The sequence below is a fragment of the Siniperca chuatsi genome, linkage group LG14, assembly GCF_020085105.1.
Source record: "Siniperca chuatsi isolate FFG_IHB_CAS linkage group LG14, ASM2008510v1, whole genome shotgun sequence".
Lineage (NCBI taxonomy): Eukaryota > Metazoa > Chordata > Actinopteri > Centrarchiformes > Sinipercidae > Siniperca > Siniperca chuatsi.
In genome coordinates this window covers 3,070,251-3,095,102 of record NC_058055.1, presented here as the reverse complement: position 1 = coordinate 3,095,102, position 24,852 = coordinate 3,070,251, and the positions used below count along the sequence as shown (strand labels likewise).

General features: G+C 40.5%; 1 protein-coding gene across 1 annotated transcript in view; it reads left to right on the top strand.

Moving 5' to 3' along the window:
• The window catches only part of pknox2 (pbx/knotted 1 homeobox 2), a 105,715-nt gene that overhangs the window by 34,608 nt on the left and 46,255 nt on the right, over positions 1-24,852 (top strand). The gene's annotated exons all lie outside the window — the stretch shown is intronic.

Here is a 24,852-nt window from a genome sequence, read left to right as displayed (position 1 = left end):
GTGTGTGTGTCTGTGGGGGCGTGTCAGTACGTGCCACCAAAAGCTGCCACCATATACTGTAAGTCACCTGCCTCCAGATCAGCCAATGGCAAAATTCAAATGCAATAGCTGGGTTCCAACCTATAGAGGGCAGTCGCTGTGCATATTTATAACACAATATGTAGAATTCAAATATTTTGCATTAAAATGTCAACATTTGGACCCGAATCCATAAACAACACTACTAAATACCCATATCCATTGGTTTTCAGCTGAAAAAAAGTTTGGGGGTTTAGTTACTCTTTAACAAAACATCTTCATCAAAAACACATGTGCAGCATTTAGAAAACACGCTGCCAATACACAAATGTGCTGTAAATACAGAAAACACAACCAAATACGGAAACGCACTGCAAGTAGCACAGACGACAGAAACAGTATTAATATAAATCCAGACTTGAACAGCCAAGCTTAAACTATGTTAAACATGTTTCAATCAAACCTGAGGGCCACAACTCTCCATAAGATAGTACTGATAATAAAATACAAGATTTCTTAAACATCTGTGTTCTTCCTTTGCTAATAATACTACTAATAAAGTACCACTAAGTTGTCTTCAAACTACAGAGCAGTGTGTGAAAGACACTTTTAAATAAGAGAATGGGTATATCCCCCAGGTTCAATCCTTGGTCCGCTGCTTTTCAGTCTGTTTATACCTGCCTACAAGTTGTCCAGAGGCCGGCTGCCAGCTTAATGCAGGTGACGCGGTCATATATACACCAGCTAAGTCACCTGGCAAGGCAGTGGAGATCCTGACTGCCTACTTGGATGATGTCCATCAGCGGCTGCAACATAATCATCTTGTATTGAATTTGAAAACAGTTTCAATGTGTTTCTCCATTAGAAAACAGCGCTCACTTGAACATTTTCAAATCAAGATATGGAATGAAAAAATAAAGGAGGTCACTGATCTCAAGTTCTTAGCATAATCTTAGATCCACAACTCAAATTTGATAAACATGTAAAGACATTTTCAAAAACAGTAAAGACCAACCTTAATTGTTTCAAATTAATCAGGCACTACATACCCACTCAGGCAGCCCAGTTATTTAAGCATTTTTCTCTCATTTTTCATATTGTATGTCAGCATGGGCTCAAGCATCACCATCACATCCTAATACAATCAGGCACTGAAAATAATGGACAAAAAGAGTCTGGTAGCATCACTGTCACATACTAAAAAGATACAGTCTACTTAGGTTTGAGAGCTTTATTCATTTATGTTTTCTCAAATTAGTTTTCAATAACTGTAAAATACCACATGGTAGACAATCAGTTTTCTCCATAATGGCTGTCAACTCTGGAACACATTAACAACTGAAATCAAATTAATTCCAGATATAAAACCAACAACAACAAATTGCTGGCTAAAAGTAAACCAAAACTGTACCCATTTTTAGCTAATTGTACTCTAAATCACCAAGGTAAATTATATGGTGTATGTGTATTGTGGTATGTGTATTTTATTGTATTTCCATATCTGTAGTGTATTGTGGTTTTATGATACTGAAAGCTGTATATTTGAACTACACTGTAGGCCTACATGTAAAAGCCCAACTAGGGACAGGAGTTGAAAATTAGCAATAGCTATAAACTCTCTGTGCTGCACAGCAGCTTCATGCTCTGCATTAACTCTGTTAAATTGCATCGTCCCTATCAAATCAGAATCCGAATCACAATCAGAAATACTTTATTGATCCCCGAGGGATCGTTACAGCTGCTCACTAACACGTCAATGCACGCTTGAGAATGGAAGGAATAGAAGTACTAAACAAATCAAAATAGAATACGCTATAATACAGGTAAGATAAATGAAGTACACAGTGGATATAAAGTATAAAAGCTAAAATAAGTGTAAGTACCAAAGTGGATTTACCGGTTGATAAGTATGTATGGTATAATAATACTATGTAATTATATAAGTAATAAAAAATAAATTTAAAATTTAAAATGCACAGTCTTAAAGATCCATATTCAGCTGAGCTATAATGTAACATTAGGTATGGTAACACTGAGTTGCTAAAGCTAACAAAGGAAACAAACCCAACATGACTGTGTACATAGAAGAAATGGAAGCAGCCCAGTAACTGGTATGGAAATATGTAAACTCAGTCAGGTCTTATTATTATTGCGCAGTCTCCTGTTCTTTTCCACAGACTTTTCTGAAGAATCTACTAAGTAAGGCGTCATCATTTGGGCTGCAGGCTGTTTTTGTCCCCTAAAATGCTGTCCAGGCTGCACTGATGGTGGGATGATGGTTGTGGTTTAAGGCTTGGGAGGAACAGCTGTCCTACAGCTGCCATCTCTCCTGCTTTTGAGGGGGAGGGTGGGGGGTTGAAAAACAGTCCCAAACCTCCTGGGTCAGAGCCCTGGTATGGCGGTCTCCCTGGCAACTGGAGCTGAGACTGTGGTGGTGTGTATGTGTGTACTGAATGTGTGTGACTGTGTGCGCGAGTGGGGAGAACAATCTGGCCAGTGAGAAGCAGAGCACTGGGGGTTAAGGTTACAGAGTCGATCCTCACTTTATCTGTATCTCTTTTAATTCAAACACTGTTTGCATTGACTGTTACCCTGAGATAATGGGACATGGCCAAAGCAGTGCACAAAGTGTCATTTTTCCTAAAACCAACAAACAACCAAATTCAAACCACAATGGGATACTTAATATTCTGTTTCTCCCTTTTTTTCTCTAACTACTCTCTAAGCTCAACACAAGGGAATGTGAAGTTCCCTGAGCAGGCCAAGACGTTGAGAAAGGGGAAAAAAGAAAAGGGAAAGGGGGGGGGAGAGAGAAGGAAGATCAGTGAAAAGAGGAGAATGGGAGTTTAGGAAGAAAGTAGAGAGCAATGTTGAGAATGAGAAAGAAGACGGGGGATGGAGAGGAGAGGGAAGGAGAGGGAGGGCTCTAGAGGCAGAAAGCAGGGAGGACAGGGGATGAATAGGAGAGGGAAAGTAGATATCTGGAGATACTTGGCTTTGGCCCCATCAAAATAGTGGTTGTCATGCTAACTCAACCTTCTTTCCTCTCTCTCTGCCTTACACATACACACACACACACACACACACACACACACACACACACACACACACACACACACACACACACACACACACAGACTCTCTCTTTCAGCTTCAGACTCCAAACCTCTCAGATAGTGTCCAATCAAACACAATACATATTAGAAAACTGATTTTACTAACATCAAAAACCAGTGTGTGTGTGTGTGTGTGTGTGTGTGTGTGTGTGTGTGTGAGAGACAGAAAGAGAGAGATGAGTTATGTACAGTTTGTTTTAAGAAGTAAAAGTGATTTCTTCCTCTACTTACTAAAATGTCATGTTTTGCAATGACTTGAAAATGCATTAGCTGTTACGCAAATGCACCAACAGGTCATTTCAAAGTTTTAATCATTTTCTTTTTACTTTGATTTATATCCAAGCTGCCTTTGGCCACTTTTTCCAGCCAATGTATTGATATGTATTGATACAGTGGTTGCTCAATCCTGGCAATTTTTGTATACAGTGTGTTCTCACACTTAAACTTCAAATTATAGCGCCCACCAACCTTCTGTGCGAACACATTTGGTGAAAAAGCCTGAGTTTGTGTTGTGTTTAGTGAGAAATACTGTACAGTCTATTACAATAAGCTCACAAGACAAAAGCACAGTAACAGGCGTTAGCTGTGACACATGAGCAGTTACTGTGTATTAACTGATCAAGGTGTGAGGGGAGTGTGTGTTTGTTTGAGTGTAAGTGTGGGTGTGTTTATGGAGAAGAGCTTTTTTGTGGACTAAAACTATTTGGAAAGTACCACATTTTAGATCTAATTTGGCTCTATGCTCATATTTAGATGTAAATGTATACACATATTTTAAATCAGGAGAGAGGGAGGCACAATTGCAAATACCACCTAGAATTTTTAAAATAGTAGACATGTAATTGTTGTGTTAATATTAATAAATTAATAATAACAGGAATAACAGCTATTGGAAAAATAATGTCAGTATTAGTAACAGAGCCAATAACAACAACTGTAGTAGCAGTTGTCGAGCAGGAACATGGGGGCAGCGTGGCCCACAACCACAGATCCAGTCTCTGCAGCTAATATTGGAGAAATATGATCTCTTTTCCTAGTTCTTTTCAGTACACGTGCCATAGCATTCTGGATCAACTGGAGAGTCTTAAGAGACTTATTCGGGCAGCCTGATAATAAGGAATTGCAGTAGTCCAGCTCAGAAGTAACAAATGCATGCATTCGTTTTTCGGCATCATTTTGAGACAGGATGTGCCTGATTTTTGCAATGTTACGTAGGTGAAAGAAGGCAGTCCTTGAAGTTTGTTTCATGTGGGAGTTAAAGGAGAAATCCTGATCAAAGATAACTCAGAGGTTCCTTACGATGCTGCTGGAGGCCAGGGCAATGCCATCTGGAGTAACTATATCTTTAGATAATGTGTCTCAGAGGTGTTTGGGACCAAGTACAATAACTTCAGTTTTGTCAGAGTTTAACATCAGAAAGTTGCAGGTCATCCAGGTCTTTATGTCCTTAAGGCATGCTTGAAATTTAGCTAACTGGTTAGTTTCATCTGGCTTGATCAATAGATATAATTGGGTATCATCCACATAACAATGACAGTTTATGGAGTGTTTCTTAATAATATTGCCTAGAGGAAGCATATATAAGGTGAATAGAATCAGTCCAAGCACAGAACCTTGTGGAACTCCGTGACTAACTTGGGCGTGCACGGAGGACTCACCGTTAACATGTACAAACTGAGATCGATCTGATAGATAGGATTTAAAGCAGCTTAGTGCGGCTCCTGTAATGCCAATTACATGTTCCAGTCTCAGTAATAATAGGATGTGATGGTCAATGGTGTCGAACGCAGCACTAAGATCTAACAAGACAAGTACAGAGACAAGTCCACTGTCTTTAAACATTCATTAACACCACCTGAACCTTATTGCACTATTCTTTAACCTCTAGTATAACATATACTGCTTGTAATGTTGTGATATTTGATATTTGTGATACTTGATAAACTTTATTATAATATTATTGTTCTTTTTCATAGCAGACATATTCAATCCTAATATGAGCTTTGTCAAACTGTGATATTGTTGTTAGCAAAGACACTGAATATGAATCCCATTTTTTTTAGATAAATGGCAAAATACTGTAAATCCTGCCATTTGATAACTGGACAGCAGAAAAATAATTTGGATTTGCAGTGACTTCTGAAAATAAAAGCCTTGTGACACGTTTTGAAAACAAATACAAAGCACCAGAATTTTTCACTCTCAACTGGATTAGAATGAGCTTTCATCCAAGGAACACCAGCCCAACATGAGTGTTACATGCAATGTGAAACTTCAAATTGATTTGTAACATTTCCAATAAATGTTGAGATAAGACGTGCATCAAGAAAAATACTTTTCCCCTCAGAATCTACTCAGAGATGTGTTTTGCTTATATTTACTTCCTTGTGATGTTTGAGCTTCACTGTGCAGAATGACGTATGTGCCGAGTTTGACACTAGAAGCCTGATTTCACATTCATCTTCTGAAGGAAAGTTTCTCTGTGCTCACCTTAACTCTCAGTTTAACACCTGATGTTCCAGCAGGATTTTGTGACATCACAGTCACAGGAAGCCAATCATGGTCCAGTATGCAACTTACACAAGTGTGATGTGGAAACGCAAAGCCTCCAGAGCACACACACTGACAAGGGACTTTTGAATGAAGAAGGAGACCTCTTGTATACAGCAGTTAAACTTGAAAATGAACAATATTTGCATACTTATAGATTCTTTGTTTATTTAATGAGGTAGAGGGAATAGATGTAATTTTAGTAATTTTTAACAATGTAATTGAACTTTTTTGGAGAAAATATCAGACACAAATCAAATCATGTCTGGAGAGGGTTTTTAAATAGTAAATAATAATAATAAAAAAGGGTTTTTGAATGTAGAGTATATTTCTTTTTTTTTAATTATACTTATTGTTTTTTGACAAGGCAATAATCAACATAAGAGCACACAACAATCAACAAAGCAAGTAAATACACAACAACATTTGGATTGTTTACAAACCCAAAATATATAAAAATAATATACAATAAAACACCAAAGAATCTCACATCACATCCAGCGGTATATGACTGTAGCTATAGGGTGGCAGAAGTGGGAGAGTGTAGAATGGGAAAAAAAATAAATATATAAAAGGCTCACTGGGTGACATCCTCAAAGTAGGCCTAGAATGGAGACGAGGTCACATAAAAACATTCAGGTTTTCCACGGGAGCTGAATTTAGTTTCTCCAGTTCAAGGCAGCCTAATAAGTCTCTGGCTCAATGATTGTAAGAGAGCAGAAGGATAAGTTTCCCATTGACCCATCTAGCCAAAAGAGTGGCATATGCTCCTGTATCAGATTGGGCACGGGTTAATGGACAGCCCACCGGTAGAATCCCAAAGATAGCCATAAGGGGGCAAGATTCAAAATCAAATTCAAGACCTCAGAAAATTTTTTAAAATAGATCTCCAGAAATGTGACAGTTTAGGACATGACCAGAATCTGTGAAATAAAGTTCCTGGTTCCAGTTTACAGTGAGGGCAGGTAGGTTCAGTATTAGGGAATATCTTTCCTAGACCAGTGAATGCGGTGAACTACTTTATACTGAATAAGACAATGCCTTGCACTAAAAGAGGAGGAGTGGATCCTATTTAGAATAAAGTTCCATGTCTCCTCATCATTCTTCCCTCAGGTCATTCTCCCATAGTGCCTTAAAGGGGGTTGGTGGGTTCAGGAGGTTAGAATGTATATATGAGTATAATGCAAACTGAGAATGAGAGTTTTGTTCCAAATTGAGATACCAACTTGGTTGCCAAAGTAAATTAATATAAACAAATTAATCATAAAAATCTTAGGTACTGTTAATAATAGTGGGTAACCTATAGTTGCTTTTGGTTAAGGATTTAAAATTTGTATATTGAATTTGTCTATGTACTTTTTTTTTTTAGTGATACTGTTAATGTCTGGTTCTGACTTATCTGTCTGCATGATTTCATGTCTTTACAGCGGTGGAAGCTCTCTGCTTCTTCCCAGGCCTGCACATGCACACGAGTGGAAACATGAAACAAAAGACACACAGACAAATCTTTAAATGTGATTCATTCTTCCTCTTAGTCACAAGTGGGCAAGTTTTGGCCGCCCGATGACAGGAAAACACCAAACATAGAGGGGCTGGACGTTGTTTCCATAGAAACAGACCTCATGCGAAAAGGTCACTGTCAGAGGTTTTTCTCAGAAAAAGGCAGAAGGATTATGGGGAGTCAGAGAAGAACAAAAAAAGCAGTTTTATTATCCATTTTTATACATTCCTCTTTCCCCCAACGAATATTCTTACAATGATAAAAATGTAGGATTTAAATCGTGCAATTACATGGCTGTGAATGGTGAGAGCCACCTCTCTTTTTATTATTATTTCTTTATTCTCTTTTGAAGTCGGGAATTGAAAAGGGAGAGTGGTCGACAGCCTGCAAGATGCCTGAGCTTTGTGTTTCGGTGCAGATACGTCGCCCGCCTGCCCCCTCAATCACTGGCAGTTCCTTCCTCTCTCCCCTCCCTCTCAAGTCATTTTAATTAAGTCAGTCTCACTGGCATGGTAGGCAAAGATAATTGGAGAGGGTTTTTGGATGCCATTTACTCTAAATGGCGCCTGTTTCTTCCCATTCTCTCGCCTTTTCTCCACTCCCACAGCTTCTCCCGCCACCCCTCCCCTCCCACTCCTCATCTCCTGGCAAGGAGTTACCTATCTTCCCTTTCCTTCCCTTTTTCTCTGCTTCCATCTTATATTCAAACGTGAAATATGGATTAACTTCTTCTGTGTGGCTGAGGGGACGACTTCCTGTGAATTGCAAATTTTGGCCAACACTGCAATTTATTTGAAATGGCAAATCAGGCAAAGCAATTTACTGGAAATGAGGAGGTTCTTTGAACTTTCGTCCTTTGAAAAAGTTTGTGTTTTGTCATTGCATGGCGAGCATCTGGTGAAAAAATCTTATAGAAACGTCTATTTCATGCTTTAATGAAAAAGTACAATTCTGAGAAACAAGGTGGGCTTTGATTCGCATCTTTATTTGTGTGAATGAGGTGTCGGGGAATGCTTTGAAAGTGCAGTTCAGAGTTGCATTCATGTTCCTTTATTACTTTTATATGTCTGGAGTTGTTACTTACACTAAAACAAGCCAGTTTGTGTTTATTGATTACAACATTGTACAGCACATAAAGTAGACTATATCAAGTACCCAATTCATGATTGATAGGCCCAACTAAGGCTTACACAGTGAAAGGTGGAAGTACATGTGTCCATACTAATCCATGTTAGCAGCACCACCAGTGTTTCAATGGTCCACACTGTCAACCATGTGGGATTTGTCAGTGTGTGTGAGTGTTAAGTGTTTGTGTGGGGCTCCCTCTATCAATCAGGTAGGGCCGGGCCCTGCTGCTGAAAGGGGGCTACAGTGGGCCACCCATCCAGTCAGGCGCTCTGGGGAGATCCAATGTCCTTAGTGCCTTAATGCGCTCCAGATGTCCCTTCAGCCGAGAGAGAGGGGAACGGAGAGGGAGAATGTGAGGCTGTAGTACCTCAAAGCAGATCTCGATCTGGCTCACACACTGTAGCTCTGGTTTGTCAAACGTTCTCCTCAAGGGGTTGTTGTTGATGCACCTGCAGTTTTGTGTTTTTGATAGCTGAAGAGAATTATTTCCCCATTTAAAACATGACGCATAGCATTTGTTTTTGTCTCTCGAATAAGTGTGTGTACATGTTTGTGCGTTCCTTTCAGTCTGGTGTGGCTTTGTCTTCTTTGCCGCTGCCTTCCTCCCCTCCTTTAAAGAGTAACTGCACCCAGAAACCTTTTTTAGCAGTAAACTTCTGTTTATTACTTGTCTCACATAGAATAAAGCAATACTAGTCATTTTGTCAACAGTTAATCACATAGATGTATTTACTTCAAGAAAATCAGGAAGAAACAAGTAGAAGCCACTCATTTTAAAATGCTTCTGTGTACAAGAACGCTTGTCCTAAGACACGTCATCAGAGCAAGAAAAAATGAAATGCTCAGTACTGACCTCACTGTGGCCCACCCAATTTTTTGGCTCAAAGTTACCTACAGTGTTAACTAGCTTAACTAGCTCATCTAGCTTACTGTGTGTTACATTAGCTCGATGTTTCTATGGTGAAAAACTGCAAGAGCACTGATGCTTAAGTTATCAGTATGGTGATGCAGGTTATTGTTAATAACATTATTTGTAGTTGCCAAAAAACATCACCAAACCTGCAGATTTTTGCTTTGTTGGTCTGGAATCTGATTTATAAATATTAATTAAAATTCACCCAACTATGCAATATGCAGTATATATTATACTGATGATATAATTTAGAATAATTAGGTGGTTACACGATAATATGCCAACCTGTTCTCATCCTCAGGATGTCAAATACTGATGTTTTGTCACGCCCCTCGGCGTTGTATACAGACGCACAGGGTACCATGTGCATCTGTAGGAGACGCCTTCAGAAACTTCTTGGTTAGGTAGTGGGAAGTCAGTGACGTGAGTGACGTGACTTGTAATGTAAGGTATAACTCATTACACCCTCCTGGGTGAAAGTCCTGTGTTTGTTTGACCCATCCATCCACCCCACCACAGGCGGACTCTTTATGTCGCTCATTAAACTACGTCACCTGACTTCCTCGAGGCTTTCTGGCAGCCCTGTGCGTCCCATACAAAGGTTAAAGGGGGTACGTTGTGCGTCTGTATACAACGCCCCGGGGCGTGACAAAGCATCAGTATCTGACGCCCTGGGAAGGAGAACGGGTTGGCATATGCCCAAGTCATAGAAAGCTGGACTGTGTGTTATAGTGTAACTAACCAGATGAGTCTCCACTGTGACTCTGTGTTTTGGATGAAGAAATACCTGTTTTGAATGGCCATGATCAGACAACTTCTATTAAGATATCATATTGTTATAAACACTTATACCAACACATTCTGACCAGTCACCAAGACAACATGACCAGCTGATCCTGGTGCTGCGTGGGCCGACTGATCTGTTTGCACTGCTATGTAAAAAGCATTCTCTTCTAGCTGTGGCAGTCCTTCACGCTGTACATTATCTTATAAAACTGGTCAGATGTTTACCAAAATGTAGGCTCAAGGTGACAGCACTATAGCAGCTGGGCTATGTACTGACACACCCCCACAAACACCAGGAGAGCCTCTCGAGAGACGCTGGCCGAACTACACACAGGTACCCACGCAGACACTCTCTCAAAGGGGCATTAACATGCTTCTTGTGGCTCCACCAGACTCCCTGTCTTTCCAGCAGAGAAACAGATAGCAGCTGCTCATGGCTGCTGGCTTTGACGGCCGCCATGTCGTCACACACTGCGTAGCCAAGAGGCAGTGCCTCATACAGATATTACCCTCTACTCGTCTGTTGCATTTTTGAATTTTTCTGAAAGAAATGCAGAAATGCAATTTTCTCATGCTTGGTTGATATGTCCTACCACTCTTACTTTCTTTTCTCCTCTAACAGCTTCTTCTTTACCTCCAGCATGACCTTTCACTCTCCATTGCCCTCTCGACTTTTCCCATGTCCACCATACAGCCTACAAACCTCATCTTCCTACCCCTTTCTCTCCCACTTTGCTTTTCATTTTGCGCTGTCTACCCACCCGTCTCTTCACAGTGTGCAAACTCCTCTCCCTCCTTTGCCTGTTTGTGTCTCTATACCTTTGCTGTCCACCTCTCTGTCCATCCTCCCCCTACCACGCATGCTCAATGTCTCTCCCCGTGGCATTACAGAGGAAATTTAATATGGGTTTGTTTGGTGTTTCCAAGAATTTCATTCGGCTGCTGGCTCTCTTTGCCCCCCCCCGACACTAAGACAAACAGAGGCCGTCCAGCCAAGAGCAGCAAACACCACTGCTTTTGGCCTCATTATTTGGTCTTCGCATTTCAGACGACTCCAGCTCCACTTCATTTTCTGTTTGTTCCCCTCTGCCTGACTTCTTTTCTTCACAGCTTTAGTTTTGTGCAGCGATATGTGAGCTCATCTGTAAAAAATCCATTCAGTATCATACAGTTAATAGATTGTATCTAAAGAGCAGTTGGTTACCAGTAGCATTCGGCAGCTTCTTATGTTGCCTACTGGGGATGTAAACAAATATGAATATATATCATTCAGATAAGAACAGATATATGCTCTGAACAGATACCAACAGCATCCAAATGTTTGCAGTATATTATACTGTATATTTTTCCGCCCACTGTCCTACCAGATTGACACAACTGGCCAGAAACGTCACACCACTTCTCTGAGTCAGAGCTCAGTGAAATTTAAATACAGACATCATACACACACTACTATAATCAATGGAACTCACTCTTTATACTGGTGAAAGGATCCCCCAGATCAAAGAAAGAAGATGCTTTTAAAACTTCAGATCTTGTCTCATAATCATGAGATTCAGACTTTTCTTCAGGATCAGAGTAATCCAGGTGACGTCGTCTGCACACTGTGAACAGGAACTGCTAGCAGCCAAAGCAGCAGGACTTTCCATGATGCAGATTTGATAAACTGTAAACTTACAGGCTGCAGGCTAAAAACATGGAGCTTGTCTGATACTCAGACATTCAGCAGGTTCATCCTCGATAACTTTTCATCAGTTTCCACCAGATTAGTTGTGCGGTGCAGGATAAAGCTTCACTGATGTTACTCAGCCGTTATTTTTACCCTGTGATCTGATGTAGAAGCCAGACACCTTGTGCAATCTAGATGGAAACTGAAGAGCTTAAGTTAGGGTCTCAAAAGTGCATGCAAAATGGCAAAAATAGCTTTTCAGATTTTAGCAGATCTGAAAATGAGATTTCTCAATAAAAAATAAAAAATAGAAACTTTATTTTCATCTGGGCGCCTCCATTGTATTGTCCCATCTTCCTTTTTTCTCTCTTTTTGTTTTTGTTTTTTGCAGTATGACCCAATGAACTTCTATTGAATTCTTCATCTTGTTATTTGCTATTTATTTAACCTCCTCTTCTATTTCCACCTGGACATTAACAGTCAAACAGCTTTTTGTAGACTTTTTTGAAAGTAGGGTTCAAATACAAATCATGCTTTATTATTTGATCACTTTAGGTATTATAGTTTAAATATTGTTGGCAGCAAAAGTTTTACATATACATATGAGTAGTAGAGACGAGAGTAGAAAACAATTTAACACAGAAAATGAAGCAGTCAAAGACAAAGACAATTCATAACAACGTCCAATGTTCTCCATCCATGTCCGGTATAAATCTGAATACAGGCGTATTTATGAAATAAACAGATACAGATATTAGCTTTGTGTTACACCCTTATTACCATACCTACACAGTGTTTCTCAGTTTTGATGGAATCTTGTGACATCTAAACAACATGAGAGACCTTAAGAAGTATCTTAACAGCAGCTTTTTATGAAATACAAACAGTATTTCAGTTTTTATGATATACAAATATAGCTTCTAGTGGCAAATGACCTTGGACAGCTTTTTGTGCAAGTGACATAGCCATACCTCCACCAAACCAAGTTGCCAGATGTCCCCTCTTTACTCCCTGCTTTGCATGCTCAAAGAGTCATACCTGTCATGACCCTGGCTGGGATCCTCAATGCAGACTTGTCGTACATGCCAGTCTGCTCAGTCATCCTCTGGTTCTGTGTGGCCTGCTCTTTGCCTGCCTGCCTTGTCCCTCCCAGACAAACTCACCACCCTCCCCTCCCAACCAGAGGTCTGCTGACACTCAAGTGGCTAACACTGCCGACACACACATACAGACATGCACAAGCACACATGCACATACATAGAGAGAGTGCCACCCACCTGCTAATCCCACTCTCATTAATCCCCCACCACTCTTCAAATATTCCCTTCTGCTGATCTCATTGTGAGGGAGTGTGTATGTGTGTGTATTGTATGTGGTGGTGACGGGGGTAGTGCAACAGAGCCTTCTGCAGATGCCCGGGTCCATTTATAGTGATATTTCACTTTCAGTTTGGTAGAACATTTCCAGCATATGCACACCTACACAGGAGTTCAGGAGAGTTCAACCTCAAACACAGGCCGTGCAGCCCAGGGGGATGTGCTGCCAGTAACACTGTTCAGGATTTCCTCCTCAGCTCTTAATGGACCAAACATAATTGCATGTTCAACTACCTGTTTAAAAGGTCCAAGACAAATAGAAAACATGATTACAATAGGGGGTCATTTTCCTTTTGTAACTGTTTGTAACTGTGCTGGAGATACAGATTTCCTAAATGAAATAAAGAAATTAGTGCTGGACATGGAACCAAATTGCAGCCAGTTTTGGTTGATGAAAATCTTTTAACTCCCACAGAAGTGTGTGCATTTAAAAAGGCAATTTTCCGTTGAACCTCATACTTCTAGGTTTAGCATGTTGCAGTCTCCCTGGAGATGGAAGGTAAATAACCAATTCATCTTGAGTAGTGTTCCTCCTAATATTATCTGGAGTTTCTTTCCCTGAGATATGTATTAGCATACTAATAAGCAAACATGCTAAACTTTACATACTAAATGCTAGCATCTTTATGAGGTTACAGTAGACACATAAACCTTATTTAGCTCAAAGCATAGCTGTACAAAAAGTACAAATTAGTTGAAGATAAGCAAAGTCTGACATAGAAAACTTGTCCGCAAGAAATCGTGTTTATAATTTGTAACAGCAAAAACCTTTTGAGAGAAATGTGAAACATTCTTTACCAACATAATGGGGAAATATTTTAATGAGCATATCAACCAAGTCGCAACATGTACTGTGTACTGCTATGACGTCAAATTCCTTTACAAAATTCGTTATCACTCCGTGTCTGGAAAAAAGCTAGCCAACTAGTTTGTTTAAACTACTAACTGATGTAGAACATTATCGTGGCAGACGGTGGCTTCGTCTCTGTGGCTCAGAGGCGCTCTGGTCATGGAGCTGTTCCAACAAGATAATGTAACTGGCTAAAGAGTGAAACGTTTGCTAACTGCTGATCAGAACAGAATACAATACCAGAGGGATTTATGAATGGTTGGAAATAATAACAGACATGATGCATCGATGCTATCCTTATTAGCAGCTGCTAATTTTGCTTTGTCTGTCTCGTAAGTCGCTGCTAAGCTGTTGTATTACAAACCCTCTTTGCTGTTATGTTAGTGTTGGTTAGCAAAAACCAGTCGTTGGGGCAGCTCGGTCCGAATACGCTCTCAACAGCTCTGACTCAATATTTATTACAACCTTCTATGCTAACTTAACAGCTGCCACTCATATTGTCATATGGATGGCATTCCTGATTTTTATTATTAGTATCATTATTTGGGCTTTTTGACAACCTTTATTTGATAGGAACAGCTGAACAGCTGATGGGACAGGAAATGTGGCAGAGAAGGGCCGCGGGTTGGATTTGAACCCGGGCCGCTGCACAGCTTGTACATGGTGCACGCGTGCTACCAGGTGAGCTACCGTTAATAATAAATAGTCAGTGGTTGCGCAGCCACCGCCTCACAGTATGTGCAGACAGCCAGGAGGAACTGTTTCTTTGTATAAATAATTTAGCGTTATTAAAAGTTAGGCGTTGGGCCAAACAACACCCCTTAGCTGTGATATAATCACAATATGCCATGGCTTGTTTAATTATTACACTGGATTGTATTATATTGTATAGGTCTTCATGTTTTAGTTTCCAAACCCTGTCTGGCTTAAGCAACTAGCTAGAGAAGTACCAGCTGATGGTGTGCTTACATTGTACTCTATTGGTGTACTGTGCAAATAAGCCACTTTGCTTCATCAATTCAATTGAGCAAGGAAAAAGTGAATTAGTGTTACTCATATCACTTTTAGTTGAAATGCTTTTGAGTTTGAGTTGTTACACTTGGTACACACACTGGACTGTATCATTTATTCTGTATAGAGTTAAATGTTAAAGCGAATAAGCAACCCTGCATCCTGTATCATTCACTTGTCAGTCACGTCGCCCCGCCACTAGCTGAAGTTGTTCCAGAGTGACACGGATGGCACTCACCCCCTTGTGATAAGGAGGTATCCTTTTAAAAGAAGGAACCTCACAGATGCAGCGGCAGATAAGCTGCACAATGTATGTGCTTGCAAACATGACAGCGGAGGAATAGGAGGACTGAAGTGGTGGTGGAAAGAGATGGAAAGAGAAGGAGAGCAAAGTGTCTGGAAAGGATTCAGCGGGAAACGCTTGTAGATTACATTTCCTCTCCATGAGCTTGGCCGTTCCAATTTCAGCTTGGATTTTTCTACCTTCAGTGTTCTGATGGTTATCAGCTCCTGCTGTGTGTGTGTCGACCGCAGGACGCAGACACTCTGCCCAGCACCGCCTTTCAACATCAAAATGCCTTAGCTGCTGTTCTTGGAGTTGGCTGAACACAGCTGAATGGATCTCAAGGTGCATGCTGGACTATATGTGTATGTGTACATATTTCATACTAAGACATCCATGAATCTCTTTGGCAGAGAAAACAGGATGGCTTGAATAAAACATCAGTTCACCGTTCTGTTCTCCTAATCTTCATGTTGGATTTCAGTAGAAGGGACCGGTGACACTATTAATCAAGACGTAATTAATGAGGCTGTACATCCCAAATGTGCTGATGAAAATTTCTCTTATTATCTCGGTGAGGATGTGAAGGAAACCTGACAGGTCGTTCACTCCAACCGTAAAGGATAAGGCTGCCAATATTTTATATTTTTCTTATTTACAACAAATCTCATGAAAAGACCCAAACCAACAATGTGTCAGTCTGTGCTCAATACTCTCTGACTACTCTACCTACTCTGTGGCTCTCAGCCGCAGGTCCATTGGTTCCTACTGAAAACCTGGTCACAAATATGTGGTTTCAGCATTAGCTCTGTCAGTAGGTTGGTCCACCACTTTAGTCCACACTGAAACTATTGGATAGATAGGCATTCATCAGAGGATGAATCCTACTTTGGTGATCTCCTGACTTTTCCTCCATCTGTTGGAAGTTGGAAATTTGGTTCAGACATTCATGTTCCCCTCAGGATGAACCGTAATCACTTTGTTGATCCTCTGACTTTTCATCTAACTCCATCATCAGCTCAAAATTGAAATGTGTCCAATCGTTTGGTTCATGACCAAATACCTGCAAAACTATTCCCATCAGCCTCAGCTGCACTTTGTGTTTAGTGGTAATTAGCAAATGTTAGCATGCTACCATGATAAACTAAGATTGTGAACATGGTAAACATTACCTGCTAAACCTCAGCATTTAGCAGTTAGTAGTGTCATTGTATGTCAGCATGTTGACATAAGCATTTAGCTCAGAGCACCGCTGTACCTGTAGACTCCTAGTATTGTTAATAAAGGCTCAGTAATTTCCTGGAACAGCTGGGCACTGTAGTTTTTAGCAAACACTACTCAAACAGGACTAAAAAGGACATTTGTTGTGCTACTGAGTATGTACGGCATCTGGACGATTCATGTGGGACTGAATCAAAATAAACTACAGTGCCCATGCCCATGTTCATAATAATGAATGAATGTGTCACCCAGTGTGGTGTAGCTCACGGATGTGTTTTTGCTCTATGGCACAGAGGAAGAAGATATATCAGGCTTTAGATACACACACAATACTTGCTAATAGTATACAGTCATTGTTGGTTTTGGTCAAGAAAAATATAGAATATCACTTTAATGAATATGGCTTGAGATGCATGTTTCACTGAGCCTTTTGCACCATACAGACGCTGTTGCAGTGCTATTTTTGTTGGTGGAGGGGAGTGCAATGTTGGCACTCTCCACCCACCCCACCCACCCGCTTCCCAGGAATGTGTGTTCATGTGCCTGTATGAGCGTGTGTGTGTTTGTTTTAGGAAATGATGCAGCGCCAGTTTGTGTAAATTTATCCACGACAGAGCTGAAACAAAAATAAGTTCAGTGAAGCAGGTCCGACAACCATTTGGTCGCCACGCGCCATGTTTGCCATGTGTGCGTCGTATATACAGTGGAGCATGTCCGTGTTCTTATTATCATTTTTTATGTAGGAGGATTGAGGAGTGTGCTGCAGCCTACTGGGAGGAAACAAACCTCCATGCTGGGATATTTGAGCTGTAGCCAATGGGAAGCTGGTTTCACATTAATGAGTGCTCACTCGGATGTTTTGGCATTTTACTTTACAGTAAAGAGGATCTCTGTTCTAACTGATGAGATTATTGATTATTGTGATGATCATGTAACACAGTAATCGATCATATAATCACTCTTCTATGCATTGATTTAATTTTTGGGTTGAAACTTATACATCAATTCCCCAATATTCATCTGATATACAGTGCTACATTTAAGACACATGATCCCTTTTATTTACCCACCTCTAACTGTAACTGATGCTGTCAACTTCCTAGAAACACTCCTCATGTATGATGATGAATAGTTATCAATACAATCATTAAAACACAATGCAAAAGACACAGTTTTGTATTTTATGCCATATGCATTGTTAAACATTTTTGTTAAAAAATAATTACAGTGGATGAAAAGTCAATATTTAAATGTATGAAAAAGGAAAACAATTAAAATGAAGCATCACTGTATTGCAGAATCATGTAAAGATAAAAACTAATCGTTAGTTAAATCCCATGTTTTTGTGGGTTTGTTAGTTTTGACACATGATTTGCATTGATTGAACTGAAGAAGCATGAATAGAATAGATACATGAATATGAACTTCTTTGCTTTTCTTTCTTAACTTTTTTTTAGTAAAGTAAAAAAAAGAAGGTTAAAAATCAGGTACCTCTTGATACAGATGATTAAAGATGGTACAATCATTTACCTGCAGCCTGAATATTCTTTTCATCTTTGTCTTGTATGTGTAGCCTCTTCAGAAAAAACTCCCTTCATTATAAAAAGGGCTTTTAGCTATGCTAATAAGGTTATTTGCATGCAAACCACCTGTCCTTGGGGAATTACAAAAATTTCCCACTGTACTGTAGTTTTACCACTATCCATTTTACTTGAGACTTTAATCCAATTTTTAAAAGCAGGAAGGAACACAATCAAACTGGAATCTGTAATATCCAAACAAACATTTGCATAAATACAAAGAAAACAAGAATTGTAGTCAGATTGGAGCACTGACGCCATTGTCAGCAGTTAGAAAGAAAGCGATGAATCTTGCAAACTGTCGTACCCGAGGGAAATCCTTGTGTCTTCATTATGGCTGTAGGGCATATTTGAATATGTGAAGGACGTTCATTAAGAAGTTCAGTACGAAAGAATAAACTGGAAAGCTTATAGATTTATATTCAAGCATAAAATGTCATTGGAAATTGATAAGGACGAGTCAGAGGATCCGTTTGAGTGAAGTCAACCCAGTGAGTGACAAGAGGGAAACGGCAAAGGACTCTCTCTGTTCTACATGAAGTAGCATCATGTTGACAATGATGATGAAAAAAAGTTTCCTTCCACTGAGCTGCTGAAGGGTAAAGCTGCCCTGTGCAGATTTAACCTTGTGAGACTGTAACAAATTCTGAGCATTCCAATTTGTTTCTAGCTGACTATAGCTTGTGATCATTTAATTGATTTCGCCTTGCTCAATGGCCAACTCAGCAGCAAGTCTCCTCACCGAGTGTTTGTGGGTGACAGGCTTTCTGCTTTTTGTGTTTTTATTCACATCTAAACCATAACATGCTCGGGCAAGCGGTAACAAGAGAAGCACTCACTTCTTCTTTGTGTGTTATTTCAACAACATCTTTCTCTGTATCCCTCGCTGCAGTGTTTGCAATAACGTAACACTGAGGTACTTCAAGAACACTGAAGACACAACACTGAGATATGAAATCACATACAGACTTCTCTCCTTCAACCTTTGAGACGAAACCTTTCAAAAACTGCCACTTTTGCCGTCACCTCCCTGAACCTGGAGTTAACAATGTCCACAACAATGTTGAAATGTCCTTCACCGAGCTTCAAATCCATGCCTTGTCCGTCTTGTGGGCGAGGATGAATCCAATCAACAAGAGCAGATGAATAAATGATACTAGTATGAATTGTAAGTGTGGGCTGCTGAGGAGCAGGGTGTTGCGAGGCTGGGTGGAGGGAGGGCTGCTGGCTCAGGTTAATGAGGTGGTCTGGGAGTGTAGACTGGGTCCTGACTGCGGTATGTGTGGAGCTCACTTTAGCCTGGGGGAGATTTGTAGCCTTAAGACCACTGGTGAGACTATCTTCGCCTCCGGCTGTGTATGCACTTGCACCTTTGAGTTTGTGTGTAGGGATGTATGTGTGCTTGTGCGTTAGGGCGAGAGTGTGATATTGCCCTCAGGATGACACTGGCTGAAGCTTTGCGATGCTCTGTGTGTTCAATGTTGGCATTTGTGCATTAATATACATGTTTGCATGCATGCCCGTGTGTGTGGGGTGATCTGTGTGTTTTCTGATTTCTCTGCTGAGTCTGACCGCAAATGTGTACACAGCCGCCCACAATCCCCCCACCCCCCCCCCCACCCCCCCCCACCCCACCCCACCCAATCTCATTACCATTCCACCCTTCCCTCTACCATTTGATTCAACGCCATCAAGGCCTCGCCTCCTGGTGTTTGCATTGTAAATCAGGCCTGACAATAAGGCGATGATTAGATCCTACTCATATTCAAAAACACCTGATTTATTTATTCATCTTCCTCTCTTGCAGGGCATCAAGATGCATAATATCTGACCAAGGTGACATACCCACTTCCAAATGTTATTCATTGCATTTGCAGGTCAACCTCTTAACCAACAAACTCAAACAGGAAAGATTAAATGAGATTTTGATGGGAGGATGTGCAAATGACAGCTCCCCAGCTCCTTACATCCGCAGAAAGGCCATTCAGCTGGTTCTCTCCTTCATGCATGCACATGTGATATCACATCCGGTTTCAGAATGCTTTAAAGTGCTGCAATCGGTCATGGTTTCAACATTTGGAGACTGGATTGGAATCTAGCCTTGAGTGTAAAACTGCGATACACTGTCTCTGTTTTCATGAATAAGTGCAAGATATTATTAATGGAAAGCTTCAGGATTCTAGAAGCAGATCCAATTGATCTCTAGTTAAGTTAGACAAGCCTTTGCATTGTTGTTGCTCTGTTTTTAAGAAATTGGCATCATGTTGATTGGGCTATATTTTTTCAGAATTGCAGACTGCCCTTGATAAGAGGATTTCATTATTTTTTTAAGTATTTCTTTGGGTAATGAAAGCAAAAGGACTGCCTCTCATGTGATTTTGAGAGGCTTTCACTAGTTTTTTGAAAACAGCATGGAGAATTTTGAATGCAAGAGCTTGGTTGGTAATCAATACTAAGTGAAGTAAATAAATGTATACATAAATATCAACGATTTATTTTAAGGTCTATTTGTTGGATCAGTACTTTAATGAGAGTCAAATGAAATGAGAATCCACAGGGTTCAGATGAGCTATCGATGCTTCATTCTCTGTCCGTGCACCCCCAAAACAGATATGTATATTATATGATTGACATATATGTAAATTAAGGTACAAAAATGAAAGCACAAGATTAAATTTAAAAAAAGTAAAACACCTAAAACACAAAGGTATGTTCCGATTCAACATCAAACCTCCACTTACACATTTTTAAGATGAAGTCCAGTTGTAAGCCTTGCAAGTGGCGTGGCTCGAGGGATGGCAAAGTTGGTCTGTTGTTCTGTCCACTACTTTGGTCCAGTCTGAAATATATCTTCTATATATATATTAAAAAATATATATTAACTATTAGATGGATTGACACAACATGTTATATAAATGTTCATGCCTCCCAGACAATGAATCCTAGTGACTAAGGTGATCCCCTGACTTTCAGCACCAGCATGAGGTTGACGTTTGTGGTTTTGAATAAAATGTCTTGACAACTGCGGGAAGGATTTACATGAAATGTGGTGCAGACATTCATGTTCCCCTCAGGATGAATTTGGTGATCCCTAAACTTACCCTCTAGCGCCACCATCAGGCCAAACTTTGACGAATGACATTCTCCTCAATCTCAGCTGTATGCTAATATGCTAAACTAAGATGTGACAATGGTAAACATTATACATTAACATGTTAACATTGTCATTCTGAGCATGTTAGCATGCTGACATTAGCATTTAGCTCAAAGCACCACTGTGCCCAAGCATAGCCTCACAGAGCCGCTAGGATGGCTAGTTCATTCTAGCACGCAGGGATGTAAACACTCATCATACTACATTCCAATCATCACCCAGAGCTGAGTTCTGCTCAGGAGCGCTATAAAAATCAGAACATCACAGTGTCAGTCGCATCAAACAGCCAACTCACCGACGTGGATGTTTTCCATTTCACGTGAGGACTGAATGTACCTGTGCTCTACAACTTGTGTGTCTCTGTCACCTGTGTTCGCTGCTGATTTTGCAGAATGTGAAGTATCGATAATTCAACACGAGAGAGTCACATCTTTGTCTACCACAACTTTGCTTTTAATGAACTGGTGCAAAACCCCTGGCAGGTCACAATTTGGAGTGCAAAAATGTTCTCCATGTTTCTGTGTTTAAATCACAAGGAGGCTCCGTTTTCTTTTTATCACCTTGGTTTGTAGCAGGAAGCATTTCCATTCACATGTACTGTAAAAGAAGTTCAACAATTGCACAATAAATTCACCTTCAAACCAAAGCAGACAAGAAAAAGCTTTGGACATGGTTGAAGTGTGAAGGCCAGAGGCAGTGATCACATCATATGTGACCAGATAAGGATTTTCATTTCAATGCTGGTGGTAAACGGGGTGAAACTGCAGCTATGCCACTGACTAACCTTACATCAATACAGCAGAGGCTCATTCTGTGCCTGAGAATTGTTGGAAAATTGAATGCTGAATAGAAGTGTTTCTTACTGCACAGAATCCGATGAAAGAGTACGACTGCCTCCAATCCAAATTCACAGAACCCTTTGATGTTTGTTGGAATAATTTTATGCCTACTTCTCATTTTCCATTTTATGCTTGCTTTTGAATTTTGATTGCGACTACAGGCACTTTTCAATTGATATGCATTATGAACTCTGTAATAATTCAAAGGCCTTTGTTGAGGAACAAACATGTCATTTGTCCTCAAAATGAATTTTACGACTTATTGTGTAACCGTACACCTTTGGCGAGTTCAGAGTGAGTGGTTGTCAGACAGTTATTGTTTCCCTTTTCTGGAAGAGATTTGTACTTAGTGCTTTGTACTTAGTTTCACGAGGCAAGTTTTTTTGTGTGTGTTTAATTTCACTGTTGAAATTAAATGTCTTGTTTGTTGGTGTTTTTGCAGTGTTCTTGTCTGTTCTTGTATGTACATTCACGCTTCAGCAGCCGTGGTATGGCACGTGTTTGTGCGCATATTATATCTCTGTGTATATTTATGGATGCACGGTTGCCTGCTCAAATTTGGTGTTTGGTGGCTTGTTCCTTCGAGGGATGGCGAAACTTGAGAGGCTGCCTAAAATACTGTGCTGTAATTGGAATTGCTTTATCTTCAGTCTCATCAATTAATGTGCAATTTTCCATTTAATCACTAACACGCTCACTGCATTTGCAATTAAAATGAGGACTGATAACAGAGAAGATGCCTTTCAGCTGATACCAGTTGGAATGAGAACAGAAACCAGAAGACGCAATCAGTACACAAAATGACTCGCAGAGACATAACATGGCACACAAACAAGTGTGAACACACACAGTGCAAACAGTCATGCTCATATAGTGCTGCACTGAATACACACACACACTCATGCATACGCAGCACACACAAGCACAGTATGGCATGATAGCACATGCAGATTTGCAGCTAAAACCCCAAATTAACTCGTCAATGGAACTAAACCATCATTTAACATCAAAATGTTGGCAGCAGTGCTGGATTCAGATGCCACTCAAAGCGAGAAGGGTCTGAGCCAGTTGTCTTGTCTCTGACTTTCCACTCAGAGAAGTTGCCAGGGTCGGGGTCTCAGTGGGGGATGAGCTCACTGGCGGGGAACGTCTGTTATGTATTGTCCTGATTATGAAGAGAAGGATGAAATGGTCGCATCACTTCCTGCCTGGCAGCAGGAACCTGAAAACTACCCAAAGCTGAAAACTACCCACAGATGTGTGAAACTATAGGAGGAGCATACAGCAGGGGTTTTATAGCGCTGAGTGCTGTGTAATACTTCTGTAATAGTGTTAATTCTCGCCAGAATTAAACACACAATCTCATTAATGTTCCTGTAATATTCCTACTTAGTGTGTCTGTGATATGAATGTATGCTATTCCTTTTATAGTATTTCCACATATATTGTATTTCTTGCATTGCATTCTTGTAAAAAAACATTTGATTATTAAAGTTCTTTTTTAATCAGGCCGTAGCATCACAGCTCAGAGTCACATACTGCAAATCCTCAGCTTTAGTGGTCAGGTGGATTTACTGCACATTTTTCTTTCCTGAGGCGTCAGCTCTGAACGGATGTTGCAACTGGTGCAGAGATTTTGCTCAGATGTTCCAGTTCCATTTCACTAGCACAGAATCAAGCGTTTTCCTCCAGGTCAATACCATTCAGCCCAAGTGCACCAGTCCACTGTAATTGCTGCCCGTCGTTCATGACCACACAAGGCTGTATGTGACATTAAAAGGCTTTTTTCTAATAAGCCCAGTGGCTCAAGGTATCCAGCAAACATTTGGACTTTGAAGAAATGTTGATTTGACAGTCTGCATAAGTGTATAAAGCACCAAACTGAACCTTGTAGTGTCAGTAGCCTATACTGTGCATCGATTAGTGAGATCAGGGCTTACATTTATGTTTTATAATGGTTAAAAACAGTACAGTTTGATAAATAAAAGGTTTGGTAAAGTTTACTCTCACATCTATCAAAACACCCTTTTCCCCCCTCAGGTCAAATAGTTAATTTACAGGATATTTTCACACAGCGTACACACATATATAGGTTATATGTAGCTTCAGGATGGAGCACCTGCTGTGCTGGCCTATAGTAAGTTTCAGCGATGGTAGGGGGTCTGTGTGTGTGTGTGTGTGTGTGTTTGTGTGTGTAACGTACCCCTGAACCAATTAGCTCCGTCAGTGGGGGTGGCGGCGATGGTTACAGCGGTGTTCCGCAGGGTACAGCCCTCAGCCCCGTGGGGTCCCGGCCAGTAGCAATTAGCCCACCAACAAGAGCCCTAATTAGCCCTCTTGATTGGCTTGGTAACAGCGCAACAACAACACCAGCAGCCAACACATAGAGCCGACCAAGGTGACTCCACCATGATGCGTTGCTTTAAAGCCAGCTGTACTGTAATTAGTAAACAAGCATAGCTGTCTGTAATTGGTAAACACGTAGTCAGGTTTGTTTGCGGTGTCATTATGAACCTGCTGATATGTAAAGTATTTCTGTAAAGGACTCCATGATTGACTCTGTGTGGCTTTGTTTTCTTTCTGCTTGGTAGCATTTTTAGATCACTCAGTATTAATACATCATCCCGGCTGGTCTGTCAGCTCTATGCAATACATGCAGTGGGAGACTGAGGGGAAATAGAGCAAAGAAATAAATTAGTAAATGGAGACGGAGAAAAGGAAGTGTGCAAGGGAAGAGTGAGATGCTGCGTGAGAATCTCATCTCCTATTATTTAATCATAGCAGCACCTGCTGGCTGCTGCTGTAATAGAATGTACAATCACTACTTGCACTTGATTTATGTCTCTATGTTTGTTTC